Source organism: Chiloscyllium plagiosum, unplaced genomic scaffold (genome assembly GCF_037043375.1).
Source record: "Chiloscyllium plagiosum isolate Xiang-an unplaced genomic scaffold, Cpla_swu_hap1 HiC_scaffold_44, whole genome shotgun sequence".
NCBI lineage: Eukaryota > Metazoa > Chordata > Chondrichthyes > Orectolobiformes > Hemiscylliidae > Chiloscyllium > Chiloscyllium plagiosum.
The window spans coordinates 30359716-30384195 of NW_028270182.1; positions in this window are offsets into that span (position 1 = coordinate 30359716).

Here is a 24480-nt window from a genome sequence, read left to right on the forward strand (position 1 = left end):
GACCCTTTCTCAAAACTGATGTTACTGAAAAGAAATGTCGGTTTATATGCAGAAGGTAGGGGTTAAGGAGTAAATGATAGGTGGTGATAGAGTCCAAAGAGATGGGAGCAGTTGGACAAAGGAGTGGATAACGATCAGGCTGGGGGAGGGTGAATGGCTGTTCATGGGGACTGTTAGTGGCTAACCATAGGTAATGTGTAATGGTAGGCTGTAATAACAAGGCCGAGTATGTGGGTTAAGAGGCTAGGGCGCTAGGACATTGTAGAGTTCAGGACCAAAAGTAATTGAATTTGATACTGGGGCTAGAGGGGTGCAGGCTCCCCAAGTAGAAGATGAGGTGTTGTTCTTCCAGCTTGCGTTAATGTGTGGCGCTGGAAAAGCACAGCAGGTCAGGCAGCATCTCAAGAGCAAGAGAATCAATGTTTTGGGAATATTCCTTTCATCAGGAATGCCAGGATTGGGGAGGAGGAGTAAGAGGGCTGAGAGATAAATAAGAGGGATGTGTGTGGTTGGTGGGAAGGGAGCTAGGAAGGCAATGTAGGTGTAGGATAATGGAGAGAGTGTGGAGTGGATAATTGGAAAGGAAGATGGACAAGTGGAACAATTGAAGAGGGTGGTGTCGAGTTGGAGGGTTGGATCTGGGATAAGGCAGGGGGGGAGATGAGGAAACCTTGATTCTGTGGTTAAAGGGTCCCAATGTGGAAGATGAGGTTTTCTTCCTCCAGGCGACGGGTGGCTGGGATTTGGTGGTGGAGGTGGCCCAGGACTTGCATGTCCTTGGCGGTGTGAGTGAGGAAGTTGAAGTGGTCGGCCACAGGATGGTGGGGTTGGTTGGTGCATGTGTCCCAGAAATGTTCCTGAAACCTTCCGCAAGTTGGTGTCCTGACTCCCCAGTGGAGAGGAGACCACACCGAAAGCAAAGGCCATAATAGGTGAGGTGTTTGGATGTGCAGGAAACTCTCTGCTGGATGTGGGAGGGTCCTCTGGAGGTGAGGGGGAGGTGTGGCACAGGTTTTAAACCTCTTGCATTGGCAAGTGAAGGTGTTGAGAGTGCAGGATGAGTTGGTGAGTAGTGCGGATCTGACTAGGAATTCACTTGGAATGGTCTCTGAGGAATGCTGAAAGGAATGGAGCGGGAAATATATCTCTGGTGGGAGATGATCGTAGGTGATGGAAATGGCTGAGGATGATGCGTTGTATCTGGGTGGAAGGTGAGGACTGGGGGGTTCTATCCTTGTTGCAGTTGGAGAGGTGTGGTTCAATGGCAGAGGTATGGGAAGTGGTGGCGATACACTGGAGAGTATTTCCACATAGGAGGGGAAATTGCAGTCCTTGAAATACGGGGCGTTTTGGTATGTTCCGGAGTGTTCTGCCAGCTTGCATCAAACTTCACTGGAACACTGCAGTAAGCATGAGACAGAGATGTTGGCCAGGGAACAGACTCGTGACAGGCAACTGGAAGCTCAGGGTCTGTTTTGCAGCAGAACGTAGAACATAGAACATAGACATAGAAGTATACAGCGCAGTACAGGCCCTTTGGCCCTCGATGTTGCGCCGATCCAAGCCCACCTAACCTATACTAACCCACTATCCTCCATATACCTATCCAATGCCCGCTTAAATGCCCATAAAGTGGGAGAGTCCACCACTGCTACTGGCAGGGCATTCCATGAACTTACGACTCGCTGAGTGAAGAACCTACCCCTAACTTCAGTCCTATATCTACCCCCCCTTAATTTAAAGCTATGCCCCCTTGTAATACCCGACTCCATACGCGGGAAAAGGTTCACACTGTCAACCCTATCTAACCCCCTAATCATCTTGTACACCTCAATCAAGTCACCCCTAAACCTTCTTTTCTCTAATGAAAACAGCCCCAAGTGTCTCAGTCTTTCCTCATACGATCTTCCTTCCATACCAGGCAACATCCTGGTCAACCTCCTCTGCACCCGTTCCAGTGCCTCCACATCCCTCCTATAGTATGGCGACCAAAACTGCACACAATATTCCAGATGCGGCCGCACCAGAGTCTTATACAACTGCATCATGACCTCAGGACTCCGGAACTCAATTCCTCTACCAATAAAAGCCAGTACGCCATATGCCTTCCTCACCGCACTATTTACCTGGGTGGCAACTTTCAGAGATCTGTGTACATGGACACCAAGATCCCTCTGCTCATCCACACTACCAAGTATCCGACCATTAGCCCAGTACCCCATCTTTTTGTTATTCTTCCCAAAGTGAATCACCTCACACTTAGCTACATTGAATTCCATTTGCCACCTTTCTGCCCAGCTCTGCAGCTTCTCTATATCCTGCTGTAACCAGCCACATCCTTCCTCACTGTCAACAACTCCTCCGACTTTCGTATCATGAACGTAGATCATCAGCTGCCATTTCCAGTAGTGCCACTGAGGTGCTGCCAGACACAGGTCCCTGTCCACTCCATTAACAGCTATGCACCCTCCCAGCCAGATTGTTATTCACTCCTTTGTCTTTCCAAATGTTACTGACTCTTTTGGGCTCTGTCCCCACCTTTAACCGCTATCTCCTGCAGTCCAAAGATATGAAGGTTCCGTGAATTGGCCCAGCTAGATTTCCCGTAGTGTTCATGGATGTAGAGGTTAGGTGCATTATTCAGGGGAAATATAGAATAATAGGGTCGCGGAATGGGTTTGGTTGAGAAACTCTTCAGAGAATGGGTATGGACTTGTTGGGCCGAATGGCCTGTTACCACACTGTAGGGATTCTAATTTTCCCAGCTGCCGTCGGTTCTGAGGAAAGGTCACTGGACCTAGAATGACCCTTGGTGTGTGCAGGAGGAGGAAACGGGAAAGGGGAATTGGATCCAGTTTAGACTGGGAGGGTTTAATTACACTCTGTACAGGTAGTTAGGCCTGAATTAGAAACTTTTGGTCCCACTTTTGCAGCAAATCGGAAAATGGCTGTGGCCCTCAGGCGGTGATAGGTCCTGTGTTATGGCCGCCATCTTCATTTGGGGCAAGGTACAGCGAGGCACATGGACATGTCCTCTTCCTGGCTCTGTGCGGTGCGATTTGAAGAGGAACATTTGCACATCAAACACATACCAAGAGAAGTGTTTGCCTTCTCTATTCATCTTGCATTGACTGTGAGCTTTGTTTTGTGAATTCATTTTATAGAATATTAATTGAGAATAATTAAGACAGGGATCTCGAAAGCAATTTTCTATCGTCAGCAGGATCATTAGGATCTGAATACCATTGACATTTAACTGCGGAAGAAGAAATCTGTGTCTGTTCTGTCTGTGGGAAAGTATCTATTTTTTTCAAGCAGAAAGCCGAAAGATATTCAAATTTGTGTTTGGATCACACTTGAGGTTTGTGCACTGTTCTGGGCCCTGAAGCTGAGGAAGGAGATATTGTCCTGAGAGGGAGCACAGATTTATCCAAATTACACCTTGTCTCTTTGTAGGAACTGTCAGATTTGGTTCCAGTCACCCACTTCATGATGTGAACCTGTAAACTCCTTATTTCCAATTCACTGCAAACTTCTCATTAAAATTCCTTATGGACTCAAATTCCAGCACCATTTCAGGTGGAATGTTCCAGATTCTGACAACTTTCTGTTCATGTAGAAACTGCTGAAGTCTATGTTGACTCTGGGGTTACAAAGGGCTGAATTTAAAGATGAGATGCAATTCCTCAGCTCCCATTGAGATGCATTGGAACAGGACAGGAGGCTGAGGGCAGTGTAGATGTGAGAAGGCAATGAAAATGACAGTGCTGCACTGTGAGGGCTGCTTGGCTCAATGTGTGTTTTGGATTTGCGTGTAAACAGAGCGTGGTGAGACAGGGAAAAGGTGAAACTCAGCTTCAGTTTTAGTTCAGGTCGTTCAGAAATTCACACGGTCCCAATGGGAACAGCCAGTTTGTAAGTGAAAGCTGCTGAGTCTTTTAAGAGTTTTTAAAAGTATAAAATGTCAGTTTTAATAAAGATTGGGGCTTTTGATTATAATGGAAATGTTTGAAGTGAAGGAAGGTTGCTCGCTCATTTAAATTCTCTTAATTGGAGTAACGAGCTGAAACGTTGTGACCCGTGGTGTGCTCCTCTTGTACAATGTGGGAAATAAGGGACTCTTCCAGTCTCCCTGACGGCTATATGTGCAGGAAGTGCATTCATCTGCAGCGACTAGGAAACTGCTGAGAGTGGAATCACTGTTGAGAATCTGCGATACTGAGAATGTTATGGACAGCACTTGTAGTGAGTTAGTCACACTGCAGGTGAGGGTTACACAGGCAGAAAGGGAATGAGTGACAATCAGTTCAAGTAAAAGGCTCAGGAAGGAAGTGCAGGACTCCCCAGTGATCATTCCCCTTCTCAAACAGATATTGTGCACCGCTTGGGATTCTATAAGAGGGGACCTTTGGGGTGGCCTCTCGGAAAATCAGCAACAGCCAGGTTCATGACACCACAGATAGCTCCACTTCACAGAACTGGAGGAAGGAGAATGGCAGAGCCATAGTGACAGGGGATCCAGTTGTCAGGGTAAGAGACAGGCGTGTCTGTGGCCCCAGACATGAATCCAGGACAGTGGAATTGAACTGTCCATTTATTGATAAGTGCACAGACCAATAAAGGTCAGTGTCCCAAATGCAACCTTCAGCACTTGATCACCCTGAAGTTCTACTTTCCAGGGACTGTGCACTTGTTCTGAGCCCTTCAGAGGGATTGAAGTGGTTGCGGAGAAAACAGGAACAGGGTTGTGTTGTAGATCTACAAAATAACGGTCACCCTCTCCTCTCCGTCTCCCCCCTCTGTCTCCCATCCCCCATCATGCCTGATCCCCACGGCAGGGAAAATACCTTGTGTATTTACTCTATCCATGCCCCTACTGATTTTATAAACCTCTATAAGGTCACCCATCAGCCTCTGACGCTCCAGGGAAAACAGTGTATTCATCCTCTCCCTGTAGCTCAAATCCTCCAACCCTGGCAACATTCTTGTAATTCTTTTCTGACCCTTTTCAAGTTTCACAATATTGCTTTGATAGGAAGGAGACCAGAATTGCACTGAATATTCCAAACGTGGTCTAACCAATGCCCTGTACAGCGGCAATATGACCTCCCCACTCTTATACTCAGTGCTCTGAACAATAAAGGAAAGCATACTAAACACCTTCTTCACTATTCTATCTACCTGCAATTCTGCTTTCAAGGAGCTATGAACCTGCACTCCAAGGTCTGCTTGTTAAGCAGCACTCCCGAGGACCTTACCATTAAGTGTATACACCCTGCTAATATTTGCTTTTCCAAAATGCAGCACCTCACATTTATCTAAATTAAACTCCATCTGCCAGTCCTCAGCACATTCAACCATCTGATCAAGATCCTGTTGTAATCTGAGGTAATCCTCTTCACTGTCCACTACACCTCCAATTTTGGTGTCATCTTACTAACATTACTTCCTAGATTCACATCCAAATCATTTATATAAATTATGAAAATTAGTGAATCCAGTACCGATCCTTTGTGACACTCCACTGGTCACAGGTCTCCAATCTGAAAAGCAACCTTCCACCACCACCCTCTGTCTTCTACCTTTGAATAAGTTTTGTATCCAAATGGCTAGTTCTCTCTGTAATCCATGAGATCTAACCTTGCTAACCAGTCTCCCATGGGGAACCTTGTCGAACCCCTTACTGAAGTCCATGTAGATAGATCATTTCCACCGCTTTGCCCACATCAATCCTCTTTGTTGTTACTTCAAAAAAATTGACTCAAGTTCATGAGATGTGATTTCTTATACACAAAGCCGTTATTAATATCCAGGACTTAGCACAGTGGCACAGTGGTTAGCACTGCTGCCTCACAGCGCCAGAGACCTGGGTTCAATTCCCGCCTCAGGCGACTAACTGTGTGGAGTCTGCACATTCTCCCCGTGTCTGCCTGGGTTTCCTCCGGGTGCTCCGGTTTCCTCCCACAGTCAGAAAGATGTGCAGGTTAGGTGAATTGGCCATGCTAAATTGTCCATAGTGTTAGGTAAGGGGTAAAGGTAGGGGTATGGGTGGGTTGCGCTTCAGCGGGGCGGTGTGGACTTGTTGGGCCGAAGGGCCTGTTTCCACACTGTAAGTAATCTAATCTAATCTAAAAATCTCTGTACATTGGAATCTGTGTCACCCAGTTATGGGTTTTACTATTCTAGATAAAGTTTAAATACATCAGGTTTGTCTTAGTGACTGTGTATTGAGTCTTGTTAATATCACCGACACAGGTGAGTTCCATTTGAGAGGCAGTCCCTATATCCCTGACACCTCTCCCACCTGCTCTGTCTCCTCCATCCCCACCATAGACAGTAAGTGGGAGGAGATCATGGAGTTTCCATGTGAGTGAGATTGAGAAATTCTTCCCTTCTTTCCACTAGCCCACCAAGAAATTGTGGTATGTCCTTACCTCTGGACCAGGAGGATCGGGTTCAGAGTTGAGTAACTCCATCTTTGAAGAGGCTGATTGGAAAACATGTCCAAGCCACCAGGTCATACTGTCTCCCAGCAGTCCCTGCCTGAGCCTCTAAACAGAACCATCCTGTAGTTTCTCTCCTGTCAGACTCTCCCATTGCTCAGTTTGTTCACGATCCCGTCCTGCTGCTGCACTGCTCCTGTCCCTCACTGACCTGTCCAACCCCCAGTGTCCTCCACATTCATTCATTGTTCACCATCCCATTGTCGCAGTCCTTCAGCCTCGCCCCCTCCACCCTATTGGGCAGCAGCTGCTGTCAATCACCAAGGCTCCCGTGTGATCTGGAGCATCCTCTGTAGGAGGGGAGACCAATGCACGGGCGCAGTGCTGGCCAATTGTTGGCGTACGTGCAGGGTGGGTCAATGCCAGGGAGGGAGGCTGTGGGTGTGTGGGGTTAATCTGTCATTGGCAGCTTCCTCCCTCTGAAAGCAGGACCCAGGGGAATGGCCCCTCCCCTGGTATCCTGACGAATGGTCAAAGTATCAATGGGGAAGCATTTTGCAGAAAGTTATCAGACCTCTTGTGAAGATTCAGGAATGTTATGGAGAGGGACAGGGGCGGCCTGTAATTAGAGTTCTAATCGGTTTCATTTTAGTTCAGATATGATTTGGCCAGTGTGTGCAGGATGGTTCTCATCAGAAGTCAGAGTGGTGGAAATGAGTAAGTGGTTCCAGATTGGGGAAAAAAAATCAATGTGGGTCTGACCAGGAAGCAAACCCTGGGAGATGGGGCGAGTATTCATCAACACCCTGGAGGCTCTGACTCAGACTCATTGATTTGATTAGATTTCCTACAGTGTGGATCAGTACCTTCGGCCCAACCACTCCACACTGACCCTCCGAAGAGCAACCCACCGAGACCCATTTCCCTCTGACTAAAGCACCTAATACTCTGTGTAATTTACCATGGCTAATTCACCTGACCTGCACTGTCAGTCTTCGGACTGTGGGAGGAAACCGGAGCAACCGGAGGAAACCCACGCAGACACGGAGAGAATGAGTCTAAGGCTGGAATCAAACCTGGGACCCTAGTGCTGTGAGGCAGCAGTGCTAACTACTGTGCCATCGTGCTGCCCCTGTTTTTTGGTTCTTAGTCTGCAGACAGGAGCTAGGAAACTGAATTCAAAGAGAGGATAGAGTGTTAGAACTGGGTGTGTAGGGAAGGAGTGAGGAGATTGGTTTGGATTTCAGTTCACAGAAGAGGTAAATTGTGAGACTGACATTTAAATCTTTGCGGGGAAACAAAGAAACTACAATTTAATACTATAATTCTTATGAATTTCCATCCTGTATTAATAGTGGTGACCTGTTTTCTCTATTGTAGGGTTATGAAAGGGCGGATTTGTTGATGAGAAATTCAAATTGAACTTCCTGTTCAGTTTTAATAGTTACTTGATCTGTGCCGATCTGAATATCATTGGCCTTTTCATGTGGAAGGAAATGTGTGCATTCTGTCCGTGTGCGAATATTTCAAATGTGAGTGTGTCTGGAAATAAATGCCGAGACACAGCCAAGTCCATGTTAGTGTGGTGCCTGTGGAGAGAGATTTCATTTGCTTTTAAAAGTCTGGGAAAAATATGGCACATTTCCCAGGAACAATTAAGCTATAGAATTGTTTTGTATGAGGACAATTTTTAACTAATCATGCAACCAGAAAGACACCTGCACCATGGAAAAAAACGATGACAACAGGACTGTTGTAAAGGGGTTAATTATCGATCATAGCTTTTAATCCATTGGCGTTGTTACGTCAGCTCCAGCACCTTTGGGAAACACTGGAAATGTGATGAATGTAATGTAGGTTTCGATTATTAAACTGTAAAAAGTGCAGCAGAAATTGACAAGGATTTTTCCCAGGGCTCAGGGGTCTGAGTTATCGGGAGAGGTTGGAGAAGTGAGGATGTTTTTTTGTTTAGAGCAGAGGAAACAGGGGGGATCTTTTCTGGAAGTGTATAAGAGGCTTGGATAAGGTGAATTCAATCTCTTTTTCCCAAGTGAATCAAGGAGTGGAGGGCATCAGCTAAAGGTTAGAGGAGAAATTATGAAAGGGAACTTGAGGGGAAACTGTTCTACACAGGGTGGTATGCATATGGACTGAGCTGCCAGTGGAAGTGGTTGAGGTGGGTACATTAACAACATGTAAAAGACATTTGGACAAATACATGGATAGGAAAGGTTAAGAAGCAGATGGGCCAAGTGTGCAGGGAAATGGGGTTAGCGTGGATGGACATTCTGATAGGCATGGGCCTGTTTGGGCCAAAGGGCCTGTCTCTGCTGTAGACCTCTGACTCCAAGTATATTTACTATTTCTCCTGCTATCTCTGGTAGCACCCTGGGATGTATTCCTTCAGGGCAAAGAGACTTGTGTACCTTTAGCTCCATTAGCTTGTCCAGCTCTATCGATTTCGTGATAATGATTGTTTCTTGGTCCTCACTTTCCTCAGTCTCCTTATCAATTACTGGCATGTTCTTCGTATCCTCCACTGGGAAGACTGACTGCTGTGTACTCATATTCCTAAACCCTGCTGGATAGGAATAACTAGGCACACAACTCCGAGAGGTCTTCTTTGAGTGTTTATTGATGAGACGTGTCAGTTACCTGGATAGTGTACAAGCAAAACACCTCCAGGCAGCATCAGGTAACTCCCCGCCTGTCCGATGTATGGCTCCCATTCTTAAACCTTTTGTGGTTTGTGATTTTGAATGGACGCTGTCTCTCAGTATTATCACCATGACAATGGCAGTTAAAAAGTAGAGTTCAGCTCAGCACTTTGTGGTTAAAACACATACCCCCTCCCTCACTCCCCTGTGGCTCAGTCAGGTATCTGACAGGGACTTAAGTTTCAGTGGGGCTGTCTGTCAGGATTCTGATGTGGAAGAGTCGGTGTTGGAGCGGGGTGGGCAAAGTTAAAAACCACACATCACCAGGTTATAGTCCAACAGGTTTATTTGGAAGTACAAGCTTTTGGAGTGTGCTGTGATTTTTCACTTGAACAAGATTATCTCTATGGTAACAGTGAAGTGCTTCAACAATTACAGAGGCCGTATGTTCCCCACACAATAGATTCCCCTATAGCAGTGTAAACTGCTATTCTGGCCCTGGGGATAGCGACTCATCACTTTTCTCCCCCAACCCCATTTAGTTTTCAGTTGATCTTTAAAGTTTTTCTAATCTCCTTTTTCTTTGCCAATTTGTATGCCTTCTATTTCAATTTGATAGACTGCCTTATTTCCTTAGCCACCCATGGTAGATTACTCCTTTTCCTGCAGTCCTTCCTTTTGACTGATATATACTTTTGCTGAGCAGTTTGAAAAATTCTTTGATATTCCTCCACTGTCTGTCAACTGTCCCACCCGAAAGTCTTTGCTTCCAGTCTACATTAGCCAACTCCTGCCTCATCCTATTGTAGTCTCCTTTGTTTAACCACAGGATCTTGGGATTTGATTTAATCTTCCTGCTTTCCATCTGTATTCTAAATTAAACCAGACTTATCACAAGTCTTTTATCAGATTACGAGGTGAGGCGATGTTACCTGAGTGTTTTGGTTTTCATTGTCTGAGACCTTGGTTTTGTAATAAAGTATAAGATAGATGTTCGCAACAGTATTCTGGATGCTGCGTATGTATTACACAGTCCAAAACCATAAATCACTGTCTCCCTTCAGTTTACATGATTTGGAGATGCCGATGTTGGATTGGAGTGTACAAAGTTAAAAATCTCACAACACCAGGTTATAGTGCTTCAGGTTTAATTGGAAACACACTATGTTTCGGAGCGTTGCTCCTTCATCATGATCCAATTAAAACTGTTCGGCTATAACCTGTTGTTGTGTGATTTTAAGCTCACCTCAGTTTAAAATTGCAAAATCATTATCTCCCACATGCTTCCTCACTATCTAAGTTTGGAATGCTAATCCACCTGACTACCCTGCTTTTTCCGAAATCTCCTTTGGTGAAGGTAGTGAGTTTTGCATTCAGCTTTCCAGTTATTACCGTAAGAAGATAAGCACTGAGCACAGGAGAGGCAATGCAGCCCTTCCAACCAGCTCCACCATTTAATACGGTGATGATTGAGCTCACCTTGGTCTCAGCTGGACTTTCCCACCTGTTCTCTCTCACCCTTCAACTCATTGCAAATTCAACATCTGTATTTCTTCAGTAAATTTGCTCATTGTCCTGTCATCCACTGTGTTTTGAATAAAGAATTCCACAGATTTACAACACATTGAGATAAGTATATTCTTCTTCATGAGAATAGAATAGAGTCCCGACAGTGCAGGAACAGGGTAATCGTCCATGGGGTCCACACCAACCCTATAATGAGCATCCCATTCAGACTCACCCATTCACTGTATTTCCCATGGTTAATGGCTTAACCTGCACAGGCATGGACACTGTGGGAATTTAGCATAGCCAATCCACCTAACCAGCACATCTTTGGACTGCGGGATGAAACTGGAGCACCCAAGAGGAAACCCGCACAGACACGGGGAGAACTTGTAAACTCCACACGGTCGCCTAAGGCTGGAATCAAACCCAGGTCCCTGATGCTGTGCGTCAGTAGTGTTAACCATTGAGTCACCTCTGCTTAAAATCTGCTCCTCCTATTAACCTCGCCACACCCCAGTTGGCTGAATCTATATTCCTTACATCAGAAATCAGGTTGTGAAAGCATGTGTCTCAGTAAAACCCAGTGACTGTCCATATATTCTGTGTGTCTGAATGAGGATCCGATACACAACACCCTCCAGTCATCACTTTTCATTCATCTTCCAGAGACATGGCTCCAGTGGTTTCATGGGGACTACAACTCCCACAATCCCTGAGGCAGGGACCACACGTGTGGGGAAACCCAGTACTGTACATGTACAGAATGTGGGCGAGTTTTGGAGCATGTGCTTTGGGTAAGTATACTTTGCGGAAAGTATTTCACACTGTGATTGGCTGGAGGAGGAATGCGTCTGCTTGTAGTATTGATCAGTGGCGCGCGGGGGGGGGGGGGGTGCACAAAGTGTCACCACACCCATCCAGGACCATTCTCCATCCCAAATTCATTGTAATGGTGGGAGTCGACTACTGGGGAACAAAGAAGGATCTGACCCACTCTCCCAGACTGAAGGTTCCTCTTCTGTCCAGGATCTGCCACCTCCCTTTCTGTTTCCTTTTGTTTCATTCTGCTGTTACATCATTGACTTGCAGCAACTGAAAGGAAAGGAAGTGAACCCAGAAAGGGTGTAGAGTCGAACCAGGGAAGGGAAGTGGTGGCATGGATCTGTTTAACTCCATGAGAATGGGGACTGTGTACATTAGGGGGTAGCAGAGTCAGAATGGTGGGAGAGAGTAAGTGGGCTGGAAGGTTACAGCTTTGGGGGAAGAAAGGGAAAAAGATATTCCAGAGAAACTAGAATTGTCTGTTCTGAATTTCTAATCTGTACATATTCCTTTATAAAGAGTGCTTGATGGTGAAGATTTGCAGACTGAAATCTCAAACTCATGTGCAGATTGTGATTAAATTAACCAGCATTTGTCGAACCAAAGATAGAGAATCACTCGGCCAAAATCCTGAAACACTCTCCCTCCCAGCATTGTTGGTCTATCTGCGCCAAATGGACTGTGAATGGTTCAAGACAGCAGCTCGCTACCATCTTCTCAAGGGTAACTAGAGATGGGGAATAAATGCTGGCTGAGCCAGTGATGCCCATATCCTGGAAACGGTTTCTATCTCTAGTTGCTGAAACCCAATTGATGTTACTGCAGGATGATGAGGGATGCTGAGTGCATTCTCCAGGAGGCAGCACCATCACATTACCCCTGCCTACACCTACACAGTAACACCGCAACGCCACTGGAGCAAAAGGCAGTGAAGCCAAAGGAGGACTTAGATACACTTCTTCGAGGTAAAGTCATGAAAGGGGATTGGAGCACAGCAGGAATTGGAGACTGAACTGGATGGTCAGCTGTTTCCCATTGAATGGTGGAGCAGGATTGAAAGGCCGAATGGTCTCCTGCTGCTGCTATCTCCCAGGTATGTATATAGCCATGAAGCCTGGGTAGGAAGAAGTGGGCAGGGCACGGATTATCCAGGAGATTGCACTTGCACATCAGTTTTCAGTGAGGGATGGTTTGATGGATTTTATTTAAGCTTAATCTTTAACACAAGGTCTGTAAATTTTGGTTTTAAAATTTTGTAAAAGTTTTTTGCACAGCAAATAAAAGTAAAGAAAATAAATTAAACTGTCTGAATGTAACAGTTTTAAAGCTTTCAACCTCCTGTAAAATAAAATCCTGTCTATTTCCGGACACCATCACTTTCCAGCTTCTCAAACTCCAGGGAAATATTCCCTCCCTGTCTGAACCTTTAATTTGATTTAACAGCTTTTCAGTTCTCGTTCTGTGAGCCATGAAGCGTTCTTTTTCCCTATTTCACCGACCCAGAATTGTTATCACAGCAAGCTTCCCACTATCAAAATCATCATTATGCCATTTTGCTTTTGGTTAACATATAATTACCAGTAGTGCAAAAGTGATGGTGGAAACCAGAGCCTAGATTAGAGTGGTGCTGGAAATGGGCTTTTGCCAAAATGTTGATTTTCCGGCTCCACGGATCCTGCCTGACCTGCTGTGTTTTTCCAGCACCACTCTAATCTAGACATATAAACACCAGCAGTAAAGCATGTGTGTAATCAATTGAATATTCCCAAACAAGCCCCTTATGGGCCAAGCAAGCCATTACAAGTGACAGAGTGAGAAGGGACTAAATCAAAGTAGATTTGTGCGGAGGGGGCAGCGGTGGAGTTAAAGCACTATATCCCCTACTGTGCCCACCACTATCTAAAGGCATCGAGAGCATTGATGCACACCACATGCTCCTTCTCCAAGGACACCCTGCTGTGTAGCCTTTATCCTCAACCATAGATTAAATCCCTACAGTGTGGAAGGAGAACATTGGCCCATCAAATCCCACCGACCATCCGAAGAACATCACGCCCAGAGCACTCCGTCCCTGTAACACTGCATTTCCCATGGCTGATCCACCGAGTCTGCACAATCCTTGACACCATGGACAATTTAGCACGACTGATCCACCTGACCCGCACATCTTTGGGCTGTGGGAGGAAACCAGAGCACCTGGAGGGACCCACACTATCATTCGGAGAATGTGGGGACTCCACACAGGCCGGTGACCAAGGCTGGACTCCAACATTATACCTGGTGCGGTGAAGCAGCCGTGCTACAGTCACAATTTAAAGCAAAGCAGATTGTCACATTGCTGTTTGTGGAGACTCACTGCCCAAAGAGACATCCTGAGGTTCAGAAAGTAGCAATGTATGTTCAATCTTCTCCAGCCCAGTTAATGTGGTTAACAACAACAACATCAATACTCCAATAGTGTCATCATGTACAAGGTCCACTCCTGACTGATGAACATCAGAATCAGAGTCCTGCAGTACACACGGAGCAGGTGGATGACCACTTCCCTGTGAGCACTCACTGGTCTCTAAATCGTGTTGAAGATGCAGCAAAACCCTTGTCACACAGAGGGTTGAACAGCTCCTACCCAGTGTGAACACGCTGGGGTCTCGGGGGCAGGATGAATCACTGAATCCCTTCTGCCACACTAAGCATCTGAATGGCCTCTCCTCTGAGTGGGCTGCTTGGAGTCTCAGCAGGAGGGATGAATCACTGAATCCCTTCTCCCACACCGAACATCTGAATATCCTTTCCCCTTGTGTGGGCTCACTGGGGACTCGGGGGGTGGGGGGGGCAGGATGAATCATTGAATCCCCTCTCACACACTGACCACCTGAATGATCTCTCCCCTGTGTGGGCTCACTGGGGTCTCAGTGGGCAGGATGAATCACTGAATCCTTTCTCACACACTGACCATCTGAATGGCCTCTCCCCCTGTGTGGGCTCACTGGGGACTCTGCAGGTGCTGCATTTGAGTGAATCTCCCCCCACACTGGGAACAATTGAATGACCTTTCCCCAGAGTGATCTCGCTGGTGTTTCAGCAGGTCAGAGGACTGAGTGAATGCTTTCCCACACACGGTGCAGGTGAATCGCCTCTCCCCGGTGGGAATGCACTAATGTCTCCCCTGGTGAGAGATTTGAATGAATCCTTTCTCCCACTTGGAGCAGATGAAGGGTCTAACTTCACTGTGCCATCTCTGGTGCCTCAGCAGATTGTGAGATCGAGTAAATCCCTTCCCATACTTGAGGCAGGTTAACAGCCTCTCTGCAGTGTGACTATGTCGGTGAGTGTCCCACTGGGAGGGGTAAGTGTATTCCTAATTCTGATTGAGTACGTCCTCCTGTCTTCTCATTTGTTATGGACAATCTCATTCCCTTCGCACCAGAACCTGTACCAGATTGTGTGCAGAAGCAGCAGAATGGTCAGCTGCAGCTGGTCACCTGACTGATCTCTGGACACGAACGGTTCACTCTCCACAGATGTTGCCAGACCTGCTGTATTTTTCCAACAATTTCTGATTTTGTTTCTGATTTACTACATTTGCAGATGTTTAGTTTTCCCATACTCATCTTGTGTATTGATGAAATTAGAGGGTTTTGAAAGTTGTACGTTAGGTCACACATCAGCTATGATCATCATGAATGGCAGAGAAAGGTTGAGGGGCTGAATGGCCTCCTCCTGTTCCAATAAAAGTTATCCATCGGCAGCTTGTGGTAACATTTCCCCTCACGACTCACTTAACCTCCATGTCGAACACACTGTTAATGACTGAACAAACCTCCTGTGTTTGAACTCAACCTGCTAATGTTCAGTGGCTCCCTCTCTTGCCACTCGAGTTTAACTCTCATCCTGAAATGCTGTCTTGTATTACTGCAGGAATTCCTACAAGGACTAATCCTGGAGTCTGTACCCCCTGGGATCCACAATCACCGTTTATTTCCTTCTTCCTCTTTCATTCTGGCTATTGAACTCTCGGTTTCAATCCATTCTCCTGTCATGCTCTTCAACATGCCCATGTGGGAGGACGAGATGCAGCTGGGATTTAATGAAGGGAAGTGGGGATTAGGCGGAAGCACGAGGAGTGGTGACAACAAAGACAGTTCTCATTGTAACGGCAGAGTTTCTCCATGACCCAGTGTGTGGTGAGGCACCTGAGTTTCTGGGGGAAGACATTCAATCAGGGATTTGGTAAGACACTCAGACATTGACCTGTCCATCTGATTATTATCTCAGACAGATAGAAAGAAAGATGCACATTTAAACAGCACCTTTGATGATCTAGGGCAATGAAACATGCTTCCAACCCAATGATTACAACCACAAAACTCTGAAAACACAGACACAAAGCTTTCTACTTGTACCAGGCTGTCTCTAAGCCTCCTCTTTTCTTGAGAAAAAGCGTTTTGAGCTGTTCAGCCTTTCCTGGTGATTATAACCGCTATGTTCCTGTAAGCTTTGTGACTGAACCTTTATTTTCCCGTTCCTTGTGAATGATGAAAGTAGCAGAAACAGTTCCTGACCTGTGAGGGGTTTTGGTTGGAGTATTTATATTTTTACAAATTCATTCCCACCCTCACATACAGCGTGAAATTGATGCAAAACTGAAGGAAAGGATTTAGTGAGCACCCACAGAATCATATGTGTGAGTTGAATGAACCTAGCATGAGGAACACGGGACAACACTCGAAACTAGTTAGAATCACAGAATCCAGTGGGTGCAGAAAGAGTCTATTGGGCCCATCGAGTCTGCAATGACCTGCTCACCCACCCTACCCCCATAACCCCACATTAACCATGGCTAGCCCAACCCACATAAATTGCACACTGCGACCATGTTAGCATGGTCAAACCAGGAACGTTACACATCTGTGGGAGAGTCACAAATTACATCCAAATGCTCGGAATTGTGGATGAAGGTTCACAAATACTTGACTCTGACACAAATGCTCTGGTTTTCAAAATATAATCTGGGGGAAACTGCAACCGGAAAGATTTCTGATTATCTCAGGAGGAAGAGAACTCAAAACTCGCGCCATTCACCGAGGGGGTTACAGATGTCTGGGAACCTTCAGAAATGTAACAGGTTGTGAGCAAGGTGGGGATGAGACAAGGACATAAAGGCACTCTGTCACACGGGGGAAGGGAGGAGAGATTAAACAGCAGAAATGGTCATCCCTTAAGGCCACGGGGAATAGAGTTAGGGCTGGGAAAGAAACAAGGGAACAAGGTGTGCAGCTGTCAAAGAAATATGTTAAAAACAGATTATAAAAGCATAGAAGGCAGAGTACAGTCTGAAATTGTTGCACTCAATGGTGAGTACAAAATGCTGTAAAGCCTGGGGAGTTTACAGCCAACACATACTCAGGATTGGCCAAGTGGCCTCGATCTGTGCTGCAACATTCTGAGAATTATTTTTCTGGCATTTGTAGTTAAAGTCTGATGACGCGAGTAACTTTTCAAATTGAATTGGAGTTTAATATTCTGGAGAAGTGTCAAATAACTCACATTGATCACATTCTGCAGATCTTAGTTCATTACCCTGCATGTTCCAGCATTTCAGTTACATCCATGTCCCCTGCCGGTGGGACAGGGCATACAGGGATGGTGACGATGGTGTCTAGGTTATTGTAAGCTACGATTCTGTGCGTATGACTATGTCAGGTTTTTGCTTGACAAGTCTGCGTTCCAGCTCACCCAATAAGATGTTATCAGGGTGAAACACTACAGTTGGAGCTCATCTGCTCGCCAGTTCCTTTCATTTCTCCTTTTTAAAAAATTCTTTCTCTCTCACTCTCCACTTTGCAGACTCTGACACAACATTGAATCATGACATTTTTTTTTTTAAAAAAACACATGTCTCTGCAAGAAAACCAACGGAGGTAAATATATTATTCTTGCATCATCTGCATTTTTAAACAAAAACAATCCTGTTCAATAAACACTCTCATTTTTCCTTCAATTCTATCAAGCGAGCTATTATTTTTGATCCCTCAGTTTACCGATCTTAATAGATATCCAATCAATTTCAGAGCAACATGCTGACAAAGTATTGAACTAATTTATCTGTTTAGGTTTTAGCATTGGTTATTAAGTCATTACCGTTACAATAATTGCATAATAATTTGTCTGGGTAACAAGTATACTGAGGTTCACAATTTAATTTATTGACTGTTTGAAAAATGGTACAGTATATCCTTTTTTCAGGATTCTAACAAAAATTATTAAAGAATTTGCGTGACAATAGTTATTATCTGGTTTAGTTTATCTTGCTAACAACTACAGTGAAGTTTATATTTGAATTTAATCCAATCTTCCCTAGTACCTATACAGTAATATAAAATCCATTTTATTTCCAATCAACACACCCACAAAAGAATCCATTATTTTTGATGCAACACGCACTGTTAAAAATATGACTTTTGCTCATTTGAATGATCTGCGTAATCCCAGCCTTATAAATTTAGAAAAACCTAATTACTTTTCCCTGCAACAATTCCTGTTCATTTTTGCAGATAGCACAGTCAAATAGCAAGATGAAATTTATCATTATTCGTAAGTATGCTAATACAATTTTGAAAATCTATACGTTGCTAATATATAAATGTTCATTTCCATCCATAGAATATAGAACAGTACAGCACGATGTTCTTCCGATCTTTTATCCTACTCTAAGATCAAACTAACCAACATGCTCTTCATTTACTATCATCCATATGCCTATCCAAGAGTCGCTTAGATGTCCCCGATGGATCTGAATCTCCGACCACCACTGGCAGTGTGTTCCACGCGCACACCACGATCTATAAAGAAACTATCTCTGACATCTCCCCACAACTTCCCCCATTCACCTTAAAATTATGTCACTTTGTGGGGAGAAGTCTTTCATTATCCACTCTATCTATGCCTCTCATCATCTTACACAAAGCTATCAAGTAAGCTCTCACCCTCTTTCACTGCAATGACCAAAGCCCCAGATCCCTCAACATTTCTTCATAAGACATGCCTTCCAGTCCAGGCAACATCTTGGTAAATCTCATCTACACCTTCTCTAAAGCTTCTGCATGCAATGTCTAATGAGGTGATCAGAACCGAACACAATATTCCAAGTGTAGTCTCACCAGGGATCCATAGAGCTGCAGCATAACATCGTGGCTCTTAAACTCATTCTCCCCGCTAATGAAAGCCAACACACCATGCCCCGTCTTAATAACCCTATCACCTTGGATGTCAGCTATGAGGGATGTATGGACGTGCACCCCACAATCCCTCTGTTCCTCCACATTGTCAAGAATCCTGCATTTAATCTGAAAATATGCATTCAAATTTGGAGTTCCAAAATGAATAACTTCACACTTTCCTAGGTTGACCTCCATCTGCCACTTCTCAGCCCAGCTCTGCATCCTGTCAATGTCCTCTAGCAACCTACAAAAGCCCTCCACACTATCCACAACTCCACCAACCGTCGTGTCATTGGCAAACTTCCTAACCCACCCTTCCACTTCCTCATCCAAGTCATTTGTAAAAATCACAAAGAGCAGAGGTCCCAGAACTAATCCCTTCAGAACACCATTGGTCACCGTGATCCAAGCTGAAAACTATCTATGTAATCTCACCCTGTCTTTTATGGGCCAGCAAATTTATTATCTAACCAGGCAGATTTCCCTGTATCCCATGCCTCATGACTTTCTAAATGAGCCTACCATGGGGAACCTTATCAAACACCTTGCTAAAATCCATATACACCACATCCACTACTCTGTCCTCACCAATGTGCTTGTCACATCCTCAAATAATTCAATAAGGCTTATGAGCCATAACCTGCCACTCACAAAGCCATGCTGACCACCTCTAATCAATCTATACGTTTCCAAATAATCATCAGTCCTGTCTCTCAGAATACTCTCCAATAATTTGCCCACAACTGATGTAAGACTGACTCATCGATGATTCCCAGGATTATCTCAATTGCCTTTCTTGAATAAGGGAATAACGTTTGCCACACTCCAATCATCTGGTATGACTCCAGTGGGCAGTGAGGATGCAAAGATCATTGCCAAAACACAGTAATCCCTTGACTCCCTTCCCATAACAACCTAAGTTATATACTTTCTGGCCCAGGGGACATATCTATCCCCATGATTTTTCAATATGTTCGGCACATTCTCCGCCTTAACATCGACCTGTTTGACCATATCAGCCTGTTCCACGCTGCCCTCACAAGGAACAAGGTCCCACTCACTCGGGAATACTGAAGCAAAGTACTCATTAAGAACCTCCCCTACCCCCTCTGACTCCTGACACAAGTTTGCTTCACTATAAGGGGTATAAATGTGGAATTATGTCTCATCACTGAAATAATGTAAATATATTGCAGTGTACAAAAACTCGATTACTTTGAATATTGAACTGTATTTTAACTGAGAAAACACAGTTGAATTGATTTGATTATATTTCACTTCATGCTGACGTTTATTGTATTTCGAACCACAATAAGTGTTTCATTTTTACATATATAAAACTTACTTAAAATTCATCTCACGTTTATGTACAGAAAATAGAATTAGCATCTGCTTGTTCCTTCCTTTATCAATGCCTGTTCAGTTTGAATTTGTGGAAGTTGTACATTATTGAAAGGAAGTGGAATTGTCTTCAGCTGAATATTCACATTGAATAACTGATGCATTTTTAAATCAAAGTACAATGATCACGCAGTTTTGTCAATTTGTCTTTCAAAGAATTGTCATGCGATTCCTGTTTATTTAAGACTATCATTCATTTATTCTATTGTTATTGTAAAATATTGTTTAATTTCCAGACAATTACACACAGAAACTACCTAATTAATTCCCATTCAAATTACAACAATAAACAGCTGATTAGTTTTCATTTGAGAAACCATATTAAACATAATATTGCAGTCCTGCCGTCCTGAGTGGGAACAGTATGAAAGGAGCCTGTGGAGCTGTGGCAGTGTATCTATTACTAGACCCGAGGGAAGGTTACAAATCACACCTTCACAAGAAATATATCAAGAGCTATCTGAATGTTCATTAGAGAGTACCTCATCACAGACTGAATTGCTTTTCAATCCAACAATCTGCTTTTATTTATTGTATTAATAATCACAAAATCTGATACTTACTTGAGTCCGGTTATCAAGAAATATGTGTTGGAAAATACGCTTTAGCCACTTTGCTTTTACAAAAGACTTACATCTGTCCCTGTTTTGTCTAACTGAAAGAACTCTGAAGAGAATTTTCACTTATACGGAAAAAGGGGAGATGTTTCCCATATAAATTAATGCTTCTTCGACTAATGCCTTTTCAGCTTATGTAAAGTTTCATAATAACGCTTCACTTTCGGATAGTAGGGATACCTGTATCTAATTCTGTTGCTTCTAAGTTCCTAGAGAATATTTGAAAATGTTGCAGAATTAAAGATTACGATGTCTAAGTAATGAGATTGATCCTTAATTTTGTTGCAAAGAGGCAAGTCCAAACAATTGAAACACATTAAACATTATTCTGTCGTGCTATAAGTTGTAAATAAAGTTGATATCTCCTTCAGTAAACTAACAAATGCTATTACTTATCAGTCAGCTGGTTACCTACTTTGTAACTAAATGTTGCGATTCATCTAAATATTACTCTGTCCTTTGATCAAAGTGAATTTGTAATTGTTGTTCAGTTTATGAATTGTCAGAAACTTGTTTTTATTTTTCCATTCACCTGTTAATTTTGACCGTAAGATTGAAATACTTTGAAAATATTGGAGTTTGTTCATTTAAACATAAGGTTTTCACATCTCTCACATATCTCACATCTTGTATTATGATTCAAGAATGTTTTCTGGTGGAATTCAAGTAAATTCCAAACATTTGTTGGCTTCAAATAAGATCTTTAACACCCAATTATCAATCTGTTGTTAATTTTTCAGCTGTTACATTGAATTTCATGAGGTATTCATTCAGAGAGATCAACTGACAATTATAAACTATTTGCAGGATTATTGAATTGAAAGAAAGATACAGACGTGCAAACATTTTTTGGAAGGAATTGTTTTTTCTTTCAAATGTGTAGGCTGTTCAAGAATACTATATATTGCAGTCCACATGGTTTTCTTGTTGAGAAATCAAATTTATAATTCATGTGAATTTTAATGTGTTCTGCATTTTGAAATTTGTGTCAAATTTAAGAAAAAGAGGAGCAATTAACATGAAAACTTCAGTGAATAGAAAGCACAGTAAATTAAATTGACAGAGGCAACTTTTAGTATTATCTCTGAATATTTAGTCAACTATTTCTAATGTCAAAAGAATGTGGTGCCAGAAAAGCACAGCAGGTCAGGCAGCATTCGAGGAAAAGCAGAATCGACGTTTTGGGAATGAGTCCTTCATCAGGAATCTTTTCTGATGATGACCTAATGCCCGACAGGTTGATACTCCTGCTTTTTGAATGTGTCTGCCCTTTTCCAATGCTACAGCTTTCCTCACTTTCTCCAAATATGTTTAATGAACATGAACTGAAAATGTTAGCATCAGCAGTTCAACAAGACCAAAGTAACACTTTTTTTTGCCAAATTTAGAGTGAAAACCTGTTTGAGAACATGCAACAAATCAGATCGAACGTCTCTTGCCGTTAGAATCCTTGGCCATTCATAATAAAGAATAACCATGCTTTGAACAACCAGTATGGTGTATAACTACTGAACTGACATACCAGAGGGACAATGATTGCATTTATTGGAGGGAATGATAACCAGATCCTTACTGTGATAGTGGGGATTGATCTCAGGAACAATAAAATTTTACTGTGATTATTCCACTGAACAGTAATTAGATGGTCACGAAGATCTTTGTGTGGCTTTATGTGCAGTGTTTTGTTTGAACATTGATTCCAGTAACATTGAGATATTTTACAAGATTGACAATTGACAGTTAAAGATAAGTTTTAAATGCAACATTTAAAAAAATGCCAGTTTTGTTTAGCGAAACACAATTCTCAGATAATGGAATCCCTACTGTGTGGAAACAGGCCATTCGGCCCAACAAGTCTACACTGACGTTCCGAAGAATAATCCACTCAGCACCATTCTGCTCTCAGATTACTGGACATTTACCCCTGACTAATGCACAGAACCGACACATCCCTGAACAGAACATGCTGCTTAGCATGGCCAATGTACCTAATCTGCACATCTTTGGATTGTGGGAGAAAACCAGAACATGCAAACTCCACACAAACATGTGACCGAGGATGGAAACAAACCCAAGTGCATAACACTGTGAGACACGAGTGCTATCCACTGATCCTCTGCTCTCAATGCCCAGCCCTCATGTTCAAGAGGTCTATGTATCTGTTCATTGGTTCTCTTGTCCAGGTACTAATTTATAATTCATATCGCTTTTATTGTGCCCGGAATTTTGAGATTTGTCTCAAAGTTAAGAAGAAAACGAGGAGCAATTAATATGAGAACTTGAGAGAATAGAAAGCACAGTAAATTTAAATTACAGACTTAGAGAAACAAAGCTCACTCACTTCAATAATTTCAGTCCAAGACAAGATCTGAAGCAATCAGTATGTTTATTAGACGCTTACAAGCGTGGTACCTGGAATAAGGCACACACAAAGTTTAGCAAATACATATGTTATATACGACTCACTACTCCAAACCCGGTGCCCATTACTATTGTTTCTCTCTTGCCTTATCCGGCCTTGTGCTTAACAAAGTACAAATTTTACTTGGCCATTTCACCACATCCTGCTGTTGTCCATTGTTAGGTATATCCTCCATCACTACTATCTAAATCCCTCACTTGTCACATTTCCTCCCTTTCCACAACCAGATTGATCCTAATGACCTTTTAATTGGGGTTTGTTTTTGTGTTTTTGCAACAGTGTGAAACAGATGCTTATAACTACTGCTTGTATAAGCATATATGACTTAACCTACATCCTCACAGCACCTTATCTCATTGTCTATAACATCTACCATTGTTTGCAGGCACGTTTCATTCTTGTATGCACATTTTGGATAATACAAAAACAATTATATATTTCCTTCGCATAGTTTTCATTCTTGTTGACTCAGCTCTTGGTTGAAACAATTATACACTGGTGTGAGTGCATTTACCTTGCATAAATAATTATGATTGCAGAAGTGACACTACTTTACCTATATCCCACAATTTCTCCCTTTTTCTTTCAGTACCATTTATTATCTTCTGCATTTTTCTTTTAAGCATTGCCACCAATATTCGCAAACATCATTCTGGAGATTTCATCCATCTTGGTCGCACTCATCCCCTCATTATTTAATCGATAAAGTTCCTCTGCCTGATTCCATTTTGGGGGTATCTGTTTTATTAAGGCTGTCTGAATCAGTCTTTGGGTGAGTCCTCGTATACAGGGCATGATGCAACAGCCAATGGCTACCACTACCCCGGCTACTACTATCAGGGAAGTAAGGATGGAAACCACCCCCCCCCCCCCCTTCCATTTCCCAAACCATAATTCACGCCATCCCGTGAGAGATGTGTTTACTCCTGAATTCTTAGCCAGTTCCTCTGCTAAGCTTTTCAATTCCCTTAAGGCCCAAGTAATTGAACCATCAGGTGCAGTGTTATTAGGAATAAAGGTGAAACAGCTTCCTCTTAACATCAGACAACACACACACACACGTTTTTCGCTAAAATCATATCAAGGGCCATTCTGTTTTCCATGCCATCCTACTTGTCGCATCAAGCTGTTCTGATATTCCTTTAACCGCATCTCTTGTATAATTTATAAATCGCTGTTGATTATAGAAAATGTAATTTATCCAATGTACATTTTTATTAATTGTTACCCACCAAAAGAGAGCAGACTCAAAGACTTCTGCAATCTGATTACGAGTCTGGAACTCATCAGGTACCCTCCTAGGAACTCCTACAAAATCGAGATAAATCCTGTCATCGAAAGAAGTTTCGAACAGTGATCTCTTACTCCTCCCCTTTTGCCCCACTATCT